Raw genomic sequence first — 16269 nt, forward strand, 5'->3', positions numbered from 1 at the left:
CGATGGAGGAATGGGCGCAGCCCTGAGCGTACCCTGTGATTTCAACAGCTCTTGTTGATGCGTATGTATCTACGGAGCGTTCCCTCTGAGTTCAAAGGCAGTTTCCCCTGTCTTCCTATTCCCTAGCTTTTCTTCTGATGCCCAAGGAAGGTGAGTTCCAGCCAGGGGGGCATGGTGGATGTGAATCGCAATCTACAGCTTCCAGAGTTCCATCGTGCTGCCCCCAACTCCTCCTGATTTTATGAGGAGTAAAACAACTTATTTCAAGTACATTTCTGGCCCAAATCCTTAAATTCAGTCATTTTTAGCTCTACAGGAAAAATGGGAAGCAGGGGATCAAAGCATGTAAAAATACACGTTGTATCTCATGTCCTATTTTATCACTCTTTTGTCACCTAAAGTCCTGACCTCACCTCACCCCATTATTGAACATATTTGTCTTTTCAAATAAGGGGACATCACATGTGGGTACCATCATCATAATAGCCTGCTTGCACAGAGTCATGGGCCATCAGAGGGGAAAGGAACTTGGCGGCCAGGAGAAGAGAAGTGACTTTCCCAAGGTCACCCAGTAGAACACATTTCACCTCCCAGCATGTACCCAGTGGTCTCCAAGTGCCATTGGCTCTTGCACCCCAGCTGAGCACATAAACATATCCTCTCTTCCAATGGACTTCAGCTCTCAATTTCTCTGTCTACCTCTTATCTCCCACCTCCCAGCTGACCTTGGACACTTGCCCCATTCCTTTGTGGTCCCCATCACAATAACCTGCAACTTCACTGATTCTTTTTTTAAAGATATGTTATCCATCTTTTACTACAAAAGCCAAATTTGATCATTGCAGAAAATTTAGAAAATATGGAAACACAATTATATAAGAAGAATACCTGTAATCCCATCACCTGGAAAAACATCACTGATGAAATTTTTGCGCACTTATTTCTAGTCTTTTCTATGAATATATAGTTTGAAAGGATGGGCTGTTACAACATCCTCTGTTTTAGAGCATGTATATTTCTAAGCCATTAAATGTCACTCAACACCCCTACTTGTAATGGCTGTGTCGCATTCTGGTGTAGTGGGATACCATCATTTATTCATTGAATCCTTTATAGTTGAACATTTATACAGTGTTCCCCCTCTAAATTTTTTGTTATTATAAATAATACTATTATGAACAATACACCTAAATCTTTGCACAGATAAATGGTTCTTTCCTTAAGATAAATTCCTAAGTGGAATTTCTAGGTCAGATAGAATACACAGGGTTAAGGCTTTTAATGGGTATTCCCAAAGTGTGCTAGAAAGGACCCATCAGCGCACAGTTCCACCAACTGTGCAAGAGCACCCACTCCACTCGGCCTTGCCAACAGCTGGTAGTATTGTTTAGTTTCCCAGCTGGATGGGAACAGGAGTTTCTATTATTTTTTTAAATTAATTTTTTATTGGACTATAGTTGATTTACAATGTTATGTTACTTTCAGATGTACAGCAAAGTGAATCAGTTATATGTATACATATATCCGCTCTTTTTTAGATTCTTTTCCCATATAGGCCATTACAGAGTATTGAATAGAGTTCCCTGTGCTATATAGTAGGTCTTTATTAGTTATCTATTTCATATATAGTAGTGTGTATATGTCAATCCCAATCTCCCAACTTATCCCTCCCACCACTTACCCTCTGGTAACTGTAAGTTTGTTTTCTACATCTGTAACTCTATTTCTGTTTTGTAGACAAGTTTATTTGTACCCTTTTTTTAGATTCCACGTATAAGCAATGTCATATGATATTTGTCTTTCTCTGTCTGACTTACTTCACTCAGAATGACAATCTCTAGGTCCATCCATGTTGCTGCAAATGGCATTATTTCGTTCTTTTATATGGCTGAGTAATATTCCATTGTATATATGCACCACATCTTCTTTATCCATTCCTCTGTTGATGTACATTTAGGCTGCTTCCATGTCCTGGCTATTGTAAATAGTGCTGCAATGAACATTGGGGTGCATGTATCTTTTCAAATTATGGTTTTCTCCAGTTATATTCCCAGGAGTGGGATTGCTGGATCATATGGTAACTGTATTTTTAGTTTTTAAAGGAACCTCCATACTGTTCTCCATAGTGGCTGTACCAGTTTACACTCCCACATATAGTGTAGGAGGATTCACTTTTCTCCACACCCTCTCCAGCATTTATTGTTTGTAGGTTTTTTGGTGATGCCATTCTGGAAAAGGAGCTTTTCAATGTTCTCTCTTTGATTACTGGTGAGGTTGAACATTTTCATATGTTTATTGGCCATTTGTGGTGTGTGTGTGTGTGAATTGTCTGCCCATGCCCCCTGTGCCTGTCTTTTCTATTGGGGTGAATTTCACCAATTCTCTTATAGACCTTAAGCACTTTAATCCTTGATCCAGTCTCTTTATCAGGATCAATCCTTAGCAAATTGTCAAGCTTGCCATCTTTCTCTTTTGTTCTCTTAGTTTCCCCTTTCTTGGCCTTTTCCCTCCTTTTAGCTCCTTATCCTACCTTCTGCTTTGGTCACATGAAAATCCATTGCTCCACTGTTAGGAGAAGAGCTTCTGAAAATCACCATTGAGAAAGAATGAATGTAACTCAGTGGTTCCCCAACTTACCACAAGAACTGTCCAGGGTAGTGTTTTCTTAAAGTCTCTGAATCAGGCTGCCTAGCTGGGCTCCCTGCTCCTTTATGGGCTGGGGGGCATTGGGTTTTTAATATTTCCAGGCTAGATTCTGGGAGAGGGAATGAAAAACATGATCTTCAAATATCCAGGGACTGCTTTGGTAAACAAAAGGTTAAGTTTCTTTTCTTTTCACCTGGAATTATACTAATTTGGTGTTCGGAGGTCTTTGATCATCAAAATGGGGAAGATAATTATTTCTTTATTCGTAGTTTGACAGGTAAAAATATTTCAAAATGTGGGATGTGAGCCACAATAGAAGGAGAAGAGAGGAAAGGGGGCATTTTCAGTGTGTATTCCATGCCCTCCTCTCCTTGTTCCCCTCTCTCCACCCCCAAGGGCCATCTCCCAATGTTCTGGCTAATAATCAGCTGGAACCTTCTTTCATTCCAGCTCCTCAGGGAAGGTAAGTGTTCCAGACTGACCGACCGATCCTTTGACCAAGGTGATCAGCAGATAATAGTGGAGTGGAGGGGACTGGGCCTTGATTAGTTTTCTAGATGGTTCCTCTACAGGGGATCTCGCATATCATGCTTAAAGACACAAGTGCCTGAGGGGAGCTTGCCCTCCCTGGTGCAGAAGCTAAGCCGAGGTGTACTGGAACTGCTGCCCTGAACAAGAATATCACCCTCGCCGCGTGGCACAGAGCCTGGCATTTCCTCTCTAGGCTTCTGTTTAAGTATACTTTGGGGGAGGGACCCAACATGTTCCTACCACCTTGAGGGGAATGGCTGAGTCAGGACTATCCTCTTCCTCATGGAACCACTGGCATGAGTATGAACAGAGACGGCAGGTTCAAGAAGAAGGAGGTAGAAGTCGACAGTCATGTGGATGGAGGATCCAAGAACCTAGTTCTATTTCTTAATTGTCAATCGTTTGGTAAAATCTGGCACCTTAAGGAAACCAGGCAATAGGACCAACCAAAAAGGCTTTTTCTTTTGGTTTTCTTTGCATCTGATCACCAGGCCTGGGGGCCCAGGCTGTTATATCTCCCCAGTCCATCTGGGGTTCCCAAATCCCAGCCACTCACATTCCTCCTTCAAGACTTTTGCTTTATTCAGATATCACTTTCGTTATTATTACTCTTCTTTAACTCACTTTTTACAACTTATATTAACTTGCAAGTATATTTTAAAAAGAAAGTCGATATCGCTATCATTAAAAACTTTATTGTTTGGAGAAATGTCTATTTAGATCTTCTGCCCATTTTTGGATTGGGTTGTTCGTTTTTTTGTTATTGAGCTGCATGAGCTGCTTGTAAATCTTGGAGATTAATCCTTTGTCAGTTGCTTCATTTGCAAATATTTTCTCCCATTCTGAGGGTTGTCTTTTGGTCTTGTTTATGGTTTCCTTTGCTGTGCAAAAGCTTTTCAGTTTCATTAGGTCCCATTTGTTTATTTGTGTACTTATTTCCATTTCTCTGGGAGCTGGGTCAAAAAGAATCTTGCTGTGATGTATGTCATAGAGTGTTCTGCCTATGTTTTCCTCTAAGAGTTTGATAGTGTCTGCCCTTACACTTAGGTCTTTAATCCATTTTGAGTTTATTTTTGTGCATGGTGTCAGGGAGTGTTCTAATTTCATACTTTTACATGTTCCTGTCCAATTTTCCCAGCACCACTTATTGAAGAGGCTGTCTTTTCTCCACTGTATATGCTTGCCTCCTTTATCAAAGATAAGTTGACCATATGTGTGTGGGTTTATCTCTGGGCTTTCTATCCTGTTCCATTGATCTATATTTCTGTTTTTGTGCCAATACCAAACTGTCTTGATCAAAGAAGATATACAGATGGCCTACAGACACATGAAAGAATGCTCAACATCATTAATCATTAGAGAAATGCAAATCAAAACTACAATGAGATATCATCTCACACCGGTCAGAATGGCCATCATCAAAAAATCTAGAAACAATAAATGCTGGAGAGGGTGTGGAGGAAAGGGAACACTCTTGCACTGTTGGTGGGAATGTAAATTGATACAGCCACTATGGAGAACAGTATGGAGGTTCCTTAAAAAACTACAAATAGAACTACCATACGACCCAGCAATCCCACTACTGGGCATATACCCTGAGAAAACCATAGGTCAAAAAGAGTCATGTACCAAAATGTTCATTGCAGCTCTATTTACAATAGCCAGGACATGGAAGCAACCTAAATGTCCATCGACAGATGAATGGATAAAGAAGATGTGGCACATATATACAATGGAATATTACTCAGCCATAAAAAGAAATGAAATGGAGGTATTTGTAATGAGGTGGATGGAGTTAGAGTCTGTCATACAGAGTGAAGTAAGTCAGAAAGAGAAAAACAAATACAGTATGCTAACACATATATATGGAATCTAAGGGAAAAAAAAAAAAAAAGGCCATGAAGAACCTAGTGGCAAGACGGGAATAAAGACACAGACCTACTAGAGAATGGACTTGAGGATATGGGGAGGGGGTGGGGTGAGATGTGACAGGGTAAGAGAGTGTCATGGACATATATACACTACCAAATGTAAAATAGATAGCTAGTGGGAAGCAGCCGCATAGCACAGGGAGATCAGCTCGGTGCTTTGTGACCACCTAGAGGGGTGGGATGGGGAGGGTGGGAGGGAGGGAGATGCAAGAGGGAAGAGAAATGGGAACATATTGTATATGTATAACAGATTCACTTTGTTATAAAGCAGATGCTAACACACTATTGTAAGGCAATTATACTTCAATAAAGATGTTTGGAAAAAAAAAAAACAAAGAGAAAAGAAAAGATTGTAAAAAAAAAAAAACTTTATTGTTATCCTTTGCTACAAATATCAAGGATAATTAGCACATATTAAAATAAATATGCAACATTAGATAAGCCTCATGTTATCACCCCTAGCATCCCACGTACCACCAGTGGTGTGCAAACTGCATCCTTGGAAACACTACCAGCCCTGCTCTGAGAGAAAGGGAAAGCAGAGGCCAGGAGGGAGGGGAGGAGGGCTGCGAAGGTATCTGGGCTCTCCTCTTCATGATTCTTTGCTTCACTTTGTCCTTGCCACACTTCTGGGGGTGGGGGTGAGGGAAGGCAGGCAGGTGTTAATTACACAGATGAGTAAACTGAGGCCCGGGAGGTGGTGACTCATCCAAGATCAGACAGCCAATCACTGACAGAGCTGGGACTCGAAGGCAGGGCTACTAGTTGTTGGTGGAATGTGCCTTCTGTCTGCCCCTTGGACAGGGCAAGACCAGGGCACCTGACAGATCAGAGCCTGAGGGATCAGAGCGAGGGGCTCATGGAGGTCAGCTGGCCCAGTCTCCTGCTGTCGCAGGAGTCCTTCCACAGCATCCCCGCCAGTTGCTTCTCCAGCCTTGGTTTAAATCTAGCCTTTCTTGAGTGGGGCATGCTGCCCAACCTCCCAGGGCAACCCATCCCACTGCTGAGCGGCACTTGTTGTCAGAAGGGTCAGCCTGAAATTAAACCCCCATGAGTCTCCCTGAGATGTTTACCAGTCTGATTCAGACCTCCCCTCACCCGGCGCAGGAGGTTTTCACGTCAGCCCTTCGGCTGTAGGAAGACAGGGCTCTCTCCTCTCGGGATTGCACCCCCAGGTTCCTCAGCCTCTCCTCTTGTGGCTCATCCCCAGCCTGGCTCCTGAGCAGCCCTGGTTTATCATTGCCCCTCAAGAACGTGCCTCCCAAGCTAGAACCCTGTGTTTCAGATGGGACCTCATCAGAACAGCGTGCAGAGGGCCTCCCTGACTCCATTGCCTGCTTTTTAAAAAAATTATTGTGGAAAAATATACATAATGTTTATTGCCTGCTTCTTTTAAAAAATCCTTGTGGAAAAATACGCATAATATTTACCATCTTAACTATTTTCAAATGCACCATTCAATGGCACTAAGTACATTCACATTGTTGTGAAACCATCACCACAATCCATCTCCAGAATTCTTTCATCTTCCCCAACTGAAATTTGTACCTATTAAAGAATAACTCCGTATTCCCATCCCCCCCACCCAACCCCTGGTAACCTCTATTCTTCTTCCTGTCTCTTTGAAAATGACTACTTAGGAACCTCATATAAGTGGAATCATAGAATATTTGTCCTTTTGTGACTGCTTATTTCACTTAGCATAGTATCTTCAAGGTTCATCCACATTGTAGCATGTGTCAGAATTTCCTTTCTTTGTAAGGCCGAATAATATTCCATTGTATGTATAGATCGCATTTTATTTATCCATTTGTCTGTCAATGGACCTTTGGGTTGTTTCCACCTTTTGACTATAGTGAATAATGTTGCTGTAAACATTGGTGTATGAATATCTGTTCGAGTTCCTGCCTTCAGTTCTTCTGGATATATACCCAGAAGTGGAATTACTGGATCATATGGTAATTCTATGTTTAACTTTTTGAGGAACTGCCACGCTCCTTTCCGCAGCAGCTGCACCATTTTGCATTCCTACCAGCAATTCCAATTTTTCCACACACATCAATACTTGTTATTTTCTGGGGTTTTTATTTGTTTATATTTCATAATAACCATCTTAATGGTTGTGAGGTGGTATCTCAACTGTGGTTTCGATTTGCATTTCCTGGGGATAAGTGATGTTGAGCATCTCTTCATGTGCTTATTGGTCATTTGTATATCTTTTTGGAGAAATGTCCATTCAAGTCCTTTGCCCATTTTTTAATCAGGTTGTTTGTTTTCTTGTGGAGTTGTAAGAGTCTATCCAGAATATATTTCTGGATATAAACCCTTTATCAGACATGATTTACAAATATTTTCTCCCATTCCATGGGCTGCCTTTTGTGCTGTTTGTGTCTGCTGGTGCATAAAAGTTTTTAATTTTTATGAAGTCTAATTTATCTAGGTTTTCTTTTGTTGCTTATGCTTCTGGTGTCATATCCGAAGTCACTGCCAAATCCTATGTCATGAAGCTTTTGTCCCATGTTTTCTTCTAAGAGTGCTATAGGTTTAGCACTTACATTTTGGTTGTTGATCTATTTAGAATTAAATTTTGTATATGGTGAAAGGTAAGGGTCCAACTTCATTCTTTTGTATGTGGATATTCAGTTTTCTCAGCACCATTTGTAGAAAAGACTGTGTTAAGACCATTCTCCATTGAATGGTCTTAGCACCCTTGTTGAAAATCATTTGGCCATATATATGAGGGTTTATTTCTGGGCTCTCTGTTATATTCCATTGGTCTAAATGTCTGTCCTTATGCTAGTACCACACCATTTTGATTACTGTAATTTTGTGGGAGTTTTGAAATCAGGATGTGTGAGACCTCCAAATTTGTTCTTCTTTTTATTTTATTATTTTATTTTATTTTTTAGATTTTTTGATGTGGACCATTTTTATAGGCTTTATTGAATTTGTTACAATATTGCTTGCTTTATGTTTTGGTTTTTTGGCCCTGAGGCATGTGGGATCTTAGCTCCCTGACCAGGGATCGAACTTGCACCCCCTGCATTGGAGGGCAAAGTCTTAACCACTGGATCTCCAGGGAAGTCCCTGTTATTCTTTTTAAAGATTGTTTTGGCTATTCAGGGTCCCTTGATGTCCTGCTTCTTTTTTTCTAGTTTTTTTGTTAACAGCTTTATTGGGATATACTTCACATACCATATAATTCACCCTTAAAGTGTACATTCAATGGTTTTTTGTATATTCGTGAAGTTGTGCAACCATCACCACAATCAAATTTAGAACATTTTTATCATTCCAAAAGAAGTCCTATATCCTTTAGCAGTCACTCACAACACAACCCTCCCAATACTCCCTAGCTCTAGGCAACCATTACTTTACTTTCTATCTTTATAGTTTTGTCTATTCTAGACATTTCATATACACAGAATCATATAATACAGGGCCTTTTGTGACTTGTTTCTTTCATACAGCATGTTTTCAAGGTTTATTCATGTTATAGCATATATCAGTACTTCATTTCTTTTTATGGCCTAATAATATCCCTTTTTATATTTATACTACATTTTATTTATCTATTTGTCGGTTAATGGACATTTGATTTATGTCCTGCTTCTTTTAATGCACCCTAAATTCTCATTAACTATTTTTAACAGTGACCCTACACCATAATCACCTGGAAGAAAAGATGAAAATGCTCTCTCCACCCCAAGTCCTCAGTCCTTGCCCAGGACTTAGAGGCTGCTGGAGAAACCTATGGATTCTCCTGACTCATCCCCACGTGAGTCAGCAGGTGTGGGTGTCCCAATCTTGGCTGGCTCTCCACCACCTCTCAACAAAAAAATGATCCAGGCAGACATCACACCTCCTAATTAAGCATCTCAGATATATATGCAGCTTGAACAGGGAGTTTGCAGCCATCTCTATGCTCATTTCCTTCTTAGAATGGGTGTCAGGGGTCCTGGCACCTTCTGGGGCCTGGGGAAGGTTGGCAGCTGCTTTTTCAGCATATCTGTGTTGATTATACCTGGAAACACAGTCTTGACTCTCAAATCGTTCCAGAAGCGTGGCGAATTTTCCCTCCTGCCATCTGCTTCTTTGCATTCCCCCACCTCCATTGACATGGACACCTGATTCCCTTCCTGGAGGATTTATTTCATCCTGTCTGGAATGGCTCACCCTTTTGACACCCAGAACCCAGAGGGGGCATTGACATTTACACACTGATGAAAGCCCTTGGCCAGGATCTAAGGACAGTCAGTCTCCTAGACCTTGAACTGAAGCCTCACCATTAGCAACTGCCATTGGTGATGCCCCCTGACCTGCTCTTAGATTCTGGGTCAGGGTAAAAACATGGTCTTTTCCCTCAAGGTGCTCAGAGTCCAAGAGAGGACAGACATTGCCATAGTACGAGGTATTCACAGAGAGGGTGGAGGGCACGATGGCTCAGAGCTCCCGTCTCAAGTCACAGAGTCCTAGGTTCAAATCCCAACAATGCCACCTACTAGCTATGGACAAAATCCTTCTTCAGACTGTGTCTTCGTGTGCATATACCTTACAGTTAGTATCTTATTTAAAATTCATAACACCCTGAGGAAGTAAGGTCTATTATTATCTCCGCTTTGCACCTACAACGAAGGTCAGGGTGAACTTCCATGACCCTGAGTAGTCGCCTCCTCTGTTTCTTGATCTCAGGCCAGCAACTTCCCTTTCTCAACCTGTTTGCTCAGACTGTGTTGGCTCTAGTGTCTGGCAGGCAGTGCTCTGAAAGCTGTTCTCTCCGACACTAATAAACCATGAGGAGGTTTCAAGGGACCCATGGGAAATGGGATTGAAGCCTGAGGCACAGGATGAGACACCCTCTCCCCACCTGCTCCCAGACTGTGGCGTGGAAGCCAGACTACTGAGAGCAGTTTCTGGGGTTCAGGCCCCACCTCAGCTACCCCAAAAAGGACTGAATAGGACTGCTCTCGCCAGAGCCCCAGGGCCTGCCTGCCTGCCTGCTGCCTTGGGGGCTTCTCCTTTCTCCCAGACATCTGTCTCAAGTCAGTTAGAGAGAAAATTGTGGATCGCCCACTAAAACATATACCAGGGTCAGAGGAAACCTCAGGGCCCGTGCCTCTTCCCCCTCACCTGCTCTCTTTCACCCTTTCCTTCGGTTTTCTCCATGCCACCCAAACCCCATTGGGTCTAAAGCCCCAGCCTCTCTGGAAAGCATCACCTGTGGCCTTGCCTTGGGTTTTTCTCTGCCTGCAAACTCTGGAGAATTGAAGTCTGTGCCTTCCACTGTAGTGCAGTGATTCTCAGCGTAGTGCCCCCACCCCAAAGGCAGTTAGGGGATGTGCAAGGAATCTCATGGGCAGAGAGGAGGAACTTTTCCACCTGCTCCCTAAGGTTCAGATACATTCTGGCTGAATCAGATACAGCCAGAATGAGCCACTGTGGCTGATGGGGGTGTGCTGTAGCCCTCAGGAGTTTTGAGATGGATAAATGGCTGAGAAACACTATATCTCAGGGACCGCTGTTCGCCTCTTTGGGCTCTAACTCCTTAATATGTGTCTATCTGGTGTCTCCAGCTAAGCTCAGGTTTCTCTGAGGGTAACACTTGCACTTGTGCCTGCGCACTTGGTCACTTCGGTGGGGCTTGGGTGAAGATCGATAGGACGTGGGCTCGTGTGTGTATATGGGTTGTGTGCAGACACACCCACTCACGAAGACCAGCAGCAGAGATGGATGGAAAGAGCTCTCCTGGGGCACAGAGAGCTGGCTTCTAGACTTGCCCCTCTGTAATTGTGCCCCTTAGGCAAGTTACTTGTCCTCTGCGCTGCCTCCTCATCTTACCAGAAAACCCGGATGTTGTCCAAGGTCCCTTGAGGCGCTAGCTTCCTCTGGTACTCTGCTAGCTAAGCATCTCTCAGCCCTTTCACCTGGCGCCATGTTTCTTCCGCCCAGTGATCCCCTTGATGCTGGGCCACCTTTAGTGTGACATTCATGGGGCACAGCGCCCACATGCAGTTGATAAGCACACTGCAGACTTACACAGGCTGAGAATGCAGGGCTACCCATGCCTTTTTGGCCCCAGGGAGGCTCAGGGCACATCCCTGAGGCTGGAGGTGGGATGGGGGTGGCCTTGAAAGATCAGGGGTGGGGACATGGAGGTAGACAGGCAGGATAAGATGGAGTAGATTTGGGGTGACCCACTGTTGGGGCTCGAAGGAGCATAAGCCAGGGGCTCTCACTGTTAGGGAGGCACGGGCAAGACCTGTTTAGGGCAGACATGGCCTTCTCACTACCAATATGACGTCATTTCCTGCCTTCTGGCCAAGTAATTGTCCCCATCCTGGTGCCTACCCACAGACCCTCCCACCTTGAAAAGCACTGAGTTGATCACGTGGCTTAAATCAGTACTGAGCCCACATCGCAACAGGAGAGGCTGCCAGCTTGGCAGTGAGACAGGCCTCTGAAGGCAGGAGCTGAGTTCCAGCTGGCCTGGGGGCTGTGCACACGCCAGGGCTGTCAGAGTGCAGGCACAACAGTCCATCAGGGTTTCAGACCAGGCCTCACTGACAGCCGAGAGGGCCCGTGCATTCAGAAGGGCCCGGAGTGAGGTGGGTCCAGCCACCACCCCTGCTCCCAGCTGGGACCTGTTCGTTAGGGACAAGCCTTCTTCTAAGGAGCGTTTAGTCTTCTTTGGTGGATTAATAATAAATACGACTGCAACCAGTTTTGTGTTGTGCTCCAAAGAGGCTGAGGGGCTGGTAGTTGGAGGAAAGGGAGCCCGCAACAGCTTGGGCAGGTGGGCTGCAGTGTGCAGGCGGCGTGGAGGCAGATGACATTCTCATTGCTTCCCAGTCTGGAGCAAATGGAATGGCTTTTTTTTTTTTTTTTTGGGCTCTACCAAATGAGACAGCCAGTGCTGGGGGCCCAAAGTTGCCCAGAGCTGGGGACCAGGTAAAAATGACATCGTGTTCCTCTGGCACAATCACTGTTTCCACTCCTGTTTATTTCATCAGGTAACTGGGTTATAATTTCCAGCCCAGGCCATGCTGCACAATGATTATCACACAGCTCCGGGTGTGCACCAGGTCTTGGCAAGACCGTGTTGGGCACAGTGCCCAGGGTGCATTTGAAAAAAGGACAACACTAGAAAGGGATCGTGATTAACGTCTTAGGGGCACGTGCAGATTGTGCTGACCTGCAGTGGATTACGGACAAGCCAGAGAACTGCATGGTACAGGAGCAAATGCAAGCAGCCTGGGTGACTGATGCAAAAGACATCCATCGTGAGAGCCCTGCCAAATAAACCGGCAGCCCTGACCTACTCCCAGATTCTACTGGATGATATCACAGAGTAGCTAGATCATTAATTTAAAAATATAGCTCTCTGGGTCAGAAAGCACATGGGCTGTGCACTCTGAGTTCTAGTTCTGGCTTTGCCCCCAGCAGGGATGGGACATGGGGCAGAGCTCAGTTCCTCTCCTGTCCTCAGTTTCTTCCTCTGTGGAGTAGGGGCACTAGGTGGCCTCTTGGGTCTTTTCAGTACTAGTAGAGTGTTTATTTTCACAAGCCAACAGAGGATTGTCTGGGGATAGCCTTCCTCTACGGAGGCAGGGAGAGATTGGCTTTTGGTCCCTCCCCTTCTGCAGTGGATGCTTCTTCCCCGTTTCATCCTCACCCCCTACTTTCTATTCTTTTACACATACCCATCTCCCCACCAAGAGCTCTGTCTCTGAACCCCCAATCTCTCTGGTCAAAACCTGGCTCTGCCTTTCTACCAGTTAAGCATGTACAGATGCCTTAATCTCTGTACCTCTATTTCCTCATCTGTAAAGTGGGGATAACATTAATTCCCACTTCAGAAAGTGCTTGAGCTGGTTAATTAGGGGAGTGAACGTTAAATGACTTAGTGCAGTGCAGAACATAGACTAAATGCTCAGTACATGAGGCAAGTCTGGTTGTCGCTGTTGTTACAAAGCCAGTGTTTCTCCCCCTGCTGCTTCTTCCACATCTAGGCTCGTGCTGACACTGAGATGCACAGACTCAAGATTCTGGCCTCTCAGACTCAGAAAGGACTTTGGAGGCACTAAGTGCCAGGATCCCCTCTAGAATCCGGCAGGCTCATCTAGACAACTGGGGATAGGCTCATGACCTTGACGGCAGCCAAAGCTTGCGAGGGGCACCACTCTTCCCAAACCCCTTCCCTCTCCCTGACATTTCCCCTGAACCCAGCTCAAATGTTACTCAGGGTCCCCTGAGCTCTATTTTTTGTGGCTGCTGCATGGGAATCATGATTCCTTGGAACCCTGCAGAGGTGGTCCTGGGTCCACGGACTCACAGCCACGAGGGCTTCAGGGTGGGGAGAGCAGGGCCAGCCCCGCAGCACTCTCCTCCTCTGAACTTCACAGCAGCTTCCCACCCACCCCATCTGCTGCTACCTAGCATTGCAGAAAGTCATCTCCGGAAAGAGTGGGAAGAAGAGAACTGCTTTGAATGAGGCCCCAGTGAAGAGTATCAGACAATTTCAGTACCAAAAACGACCTTATCTACCCTCCTCTGTGTTACAGAGAAGAGATCAGAAGCCCAGGGAAGTTGAACAAGCTGCTCTTGGTCACACAGTGTAACTATAGGCAGAGCTAGAGCCTTGGGCTCAAGAGGCCGGCTCATGCTCCTCCAGTGTCATTCAGTGATTCCGTGGGCAGTGCGCATTTATTGGGAATCTTCTCTGCACCAGATCCTGGGCTCTGGGTAAATATGTAAGGCCTTTTCTCTGTAGGAGCTTAGAGTCTAGAGGGGAGAGAGTCAGGCCAGTAAATAATCACAGTACAAAGGGATAGAATGTTGTAGGTGGGGGATGACCCAGGCCAATGGAAGCACAGAGGAAGGAGGAATCAGGAGGGCTTCATAGAGGAGGTGATGCTCAATCTGCGACTTCATGGGTGAGGAGTTCACCAGGCTTTCATACAGAATGAGGGCACTTTAGGAACTGATGGGTCCTGGTGGCACAGTGTCTCATTCACAAAGCTGGGGACAGACCCTCAAATTTGCAGCTTCACTGTGGCCTCAGGTTCCCTGGGACCACTGCCAGCAACATTCTCTTTCAACCAACCAGCCAGAACCTTTGGGGGAATGCATGGAATTGTATATTTGCCCCATACTTGGTTATTTTGGTTTTCAAATAGGTGTTTATAATAACCTTTGTTTCTATTTTTGGAAATTGCACTTTCACAGAGCTATATTATGTAATCATGAAAACGTGAATTTATGATACAGATATCGCCTTGGCCTGTGGGTGTCCATTCCAGCCACCAATGGTTTCCTACTTGACCCCTCCCCTGAGCATCAAGTGTTTTTCAGATTCTTTTCCATTATAGGTTATTACAAGATATTGAATATAGTTCCCTGTGCTAGACTGTAGGTCCTTGTTGTTTATCTAGTTTATATATAGTAGTTTGTATCTGTTAATCCCAAATTTATCCCTCCCCTGCTTTCCCTTTTGGTAACCATTAGTTTGTTTTCTATGTCTGTAAGTCTATTTCTGTTTCATAAATAAGTTCATTTGTACTATTTTTTTAGATTCCACATATAAGTGATATCATATGATATTTGTCTTTCTCTGTCTTACTTCACTTAATGTGATAATCTCTGGGTCCATCTATGTTGTTGCAAATAGCATTATTTCATTCATTTTTTCTGGCTGAGTAATAGTCCATTGTATAAATGTGCCACATCTTCATTATCCATTCATCTGTTGATGGACATTTAGGTTGCTTCCATGTCTTGGCTATTGTAAATAGTGCTGCTGTGAACATTGGGGTGCATGTATCTTTTCAAATTAGAGTTTTTGTCTTTTCTAGATATATGCCCAGGAGTGGGATTGCTGGGTCATACAGTAACTGTATTTTTAGTTTTTTAAGGAGCCTCCATGCTGTTCTCCATAGTGGATGTACCGATTTAACATTCCCACCAACAGTGTAGGAGAGTTCCCTTTTCTCCACACCCTCTCCAGCATTTGTTATTTGTAGACTTTTTGATGATGGCCATTTTGACTGGAATGAGGTGTTACCTCACTGTAGTTTTGATTTGCATTTCTCTAATAATTAACAATGTTGAGCAACTTTTCATGTGCCTGTTGGCCTCATGTACCTATATGTCTTCTTTGGAAAAATGTCTATTTAGGTCTTCTGCCCATTTTTTGATTGGTTTCTTTGTTTTCTTTTCTTTTTTTTAAATTAAGCTGTATAAGCTGTTTGTATGTTTCAAACATAGGGAGGTATTATCACATCCCCATTTTGCAGATGAAGGAAGTGAAGGCACAAAAAGTTTAAGTAATTTGTTTACAAGTGATGGAGCCAAAAGTGAACCCAGAGACTTGAACTTAATCACTGTGTAGGACAGCCTTAGAGACACCTCTGTTAACATTTTGGTGAATTTCTTTTCTATTCTTTTTTTGTGCATGAATGTATTAAACACTATATATTGATGAAAAATGGTACTGTATAGATTTATAACCAGTTTTTTTCACTTAATAGCATTGACTAATCTTCTAAACTATTATTTTAAATGGCTGCATGGTATTCCATGAATAAGTGAATACTATAATTCACCCCCAACAATCCCTCATTTTGGATATTTTGAAGTTGTTCTCAATTTCTTGTTATTACTAACAGTGCTGTGATAGACATCTTTTTAGGTAATCTATGAACACAATTATTTCCTAGCATAAACTAATTGTTATGCACAGGGTTTGAACTGTTGGCTCAAGGGTTTCGCAGAATGATAAGTCTTTCGACACATATTACTCACCTCGGGCAGCACCTGAGAAGTGCTGGCTTCCCAGCACTGTGGGAGGATAAACTCCAGCAATGGAGTGGAATCTGGGTTGGAAAGAGGAGAAATGCAGCCACAGTTACTGAGTGTGCGCGTGGAAGGAAAGGACCTTCGGCAGCGCAGCAGGAGTGGGGCAGGCGAGCAATGGGGGCACATGTGGAAATAGCTCCGTGGGGCTTGGCAATGAGGGAGGTGAGCATGAGGAAGAGTAAAGCTTATCTACTCCATACTGTTAAAACACCTGATAGCATTAGGCTGACATCACGGTTTCCTAGGAAATATATGAGCTGTATATTTATTTGGGGGTGGGGGGGGATGAAAAGAGCAGAGTATTTTT

The 16269-nt window shown here is 43.9% G+C and overlaps 1 protein-coding gene across 2 annotated transcripts in view; it reads left to right on the top strand.

The window, feature by feature from the left end:
- LOXHD1 (lipoxygenase homology PLAT domains 1) overlaps positions 1 to 16269 on the top strand; it is a 227425-nt gene that overhangs the window by 15400 nt on the left and 195756 nt on the right. The window lies entirely within an intron of this gene.

This window comes from Balaenoptera acutorostrata, chromosome 13, assembly GCF_949987535.1.
Source record: "Balaenoptera acutorostrata chromosome 13, mBalAcu1.1, whole genome shotgun sequence".
In the NCBI taxonomy this organism is placed as follows: Eukaryota; Metazoa; Chordata; class Mammalia; order Artiodactyla; family Balaenopteridae; genus Balaenoptera; species Balaenoptera acutorostrata.